The following is a 2,500-nucleotide window of genomic DNA, read 5'->3' on the forward strand; positions in this document are numbered from 1 at the left end:
TTCCTTTTTTTTCTCTTTTCCTTTTTTTCTTAGAAGTCCTGGAGGTGGAAAACATTTCATTCTGCCATCTATATTTGTTTTGTCGGATGCCACGCCGTCGCTCGTGTCTCAGGTGGTGGGAACAAGACCACCTGTACAAAGCGACTGAGAGTAAGCCTTGTCGTCTGGCCCGCAGATGGCAGAAGGCGGAGAAAACTATGATTTATTTACGGTTTATTTATCATATTATTTTTTTTTCCATATTCAGTTTGGTTGTTTTAGATTCTTCTGGATTTTTAGGATAAGTGGGTGTAGGTTAGTCATGCGCGTTAAAATTGGAACGACAAGAAGATGGAGAATGAAACAGAAAAAGAAAAAAAAAAAACAAGACTGAGTTTTGCTCTCTGTCAACAGGTTCCGGGAAGATAATCATATCCACAACAGCTGGTCCTGCCTTTGTCTTAGGTGGCGGGAATGAGACCAGCTGTTCCACTTGGGCTGGAGACAAGGGGAAAGCATTTTTCTCTTCTTTTTTTCCCACTCTCCCTTCCCTCCTTCGCTGGATAGGATTTCATACCGATTTTGTTGGATGACGCAACTCCCTCGGGCGCCAGTGACAACATCTGCTCCGCCTCCTTCGGTAGTTGAAAACTTCTGGTAAAACTCCGTAGATTTTTCCACAGTTGGACGCGCTTCTGTTTACGAATCATTTTTGTATTTCTTCCGTTCTTTCTCTATTTATTTATTATCATCTTTTTAACTTTTTTATTTTATTTTTTAGAGAGAGAGAGATGTTACTGCTGCTGTTGTCATTATCATTCATGTCAACGAATGTTATACTTCAGTCTTCACTTTGTTTAACTGGAACCATAGCCATTATCGATGTTCTTACAATTATCATGTTACATTATAATTAGATGAGTTATAATAACTGAATTGACAAGGATGGAACACAATGATATTTTCTTTGATGGTGATAATTAGTATGACATCAACAACGGCAACAATAACGATTAACATGACTAATACTGAGTGTAATAAGGATATAAATAGTAGTGATGATAATGAAGATATCGGTATAACCACAACAACTACTACTACCACCATTAATGATAGTATAATGATAATGACAATAGCACTGAATTTCACAATCATAACAATAATATTGATTACAACAACAATGATAGTAATAATAACGTAATGATAATAGGAATAGTGATGGAAATAATAACAACAACAATACTATTACTACTACTACTACTATTACTACTACTACTACTGTTACTACTATTACTACCACTAATACTACCGCTATTGTTGCTATCGCCAAGACTGATAATAGTGGTGATAGAAATGATAATGATACGAGAAGCATTAAAAAAACAAAAATAATAACACTGGAAAAGATAATTACAGTGACAATGATGATAATAATGATGATAATAACCATAATAAAAATAATTATAATTATGATGAAAGTGATTATGATGATAACGATGGAGACGACTATGATGATGGTGATAAATGATGATAATAATAACAACAATGACTAATAACCACAATCATACTAGATCATTGATAATCATAACCATGATAACAAAACTAATGATCATAAAAAGTACATAATTTTCACACAGATAGTACTACGCAAAATATCAAGGCCAGTAACGATAACAAATGCGCCGAAACTCTACGGAATTTTATCGTACACTTTCAACTATCGAAAGAGGCAGACCAGATGGGCACATTAGTCCTCTGGGATTGGACGTCGTTCAGAAAAATCGGTATGAAATCCTATCCTGCAAGGGAAAGGAGGCAGGTGAAAGGAAGATTAAATTCTTGTTTGGGCTGAACAGCTGTGTCTGTATATATGTATGGTCATTTACACCTATCTTTCTATCTATCTATTTATCTATCTGTCTGTCTATCTGTCTATCTATCTACCTTTCTATATGTATGTATACTGCATATATTTATATATACATATATACACGCACACTCACACACACGCGCATACGCACATACATACATACATACATACATACATACATACATACATACATACATACATACATACATGCATACACACACACACACACACACACACACACACACACACACACACACACACACACACACACACACATATATATATATATATATATATATATATATAATATATATATATATATATATATATATATATATATATATATATATATAGTGTGAGTGCGTATGTGTGTGTGTGTGTGTATATGTATATATATGTGTATATAAATATTATATATATATATATATATATATATATATATATATATATATATATATATATATATATATATATATATATGCAAGTATGTATTTATCTATGCACGTGTATATCTATATACGTGTGTTATTTCAACACTTTGCGACATACAGAAACAAAAAAAAATGTTCATTATCTTACCTCAGTCAGCATAAACTGCACACCATGACTCGCACGCCTAAAACGCTTTAGTATCACACGATTAATTTTTTT

This window comes from Penaeus monodon, chromosome 6 (assembly GCF_015228065.2).
Source record: "Penaeus monodon isolate SGIC_2016 chromosome 6, NSTDA_Pmon_1, whole genome shotgun sequence".
NCBI lineage: Eukaryota > Metazoa > Arthropoda > Malacostraca > Decapoda > Penaeidae > Penaeus > Penaeus monodon.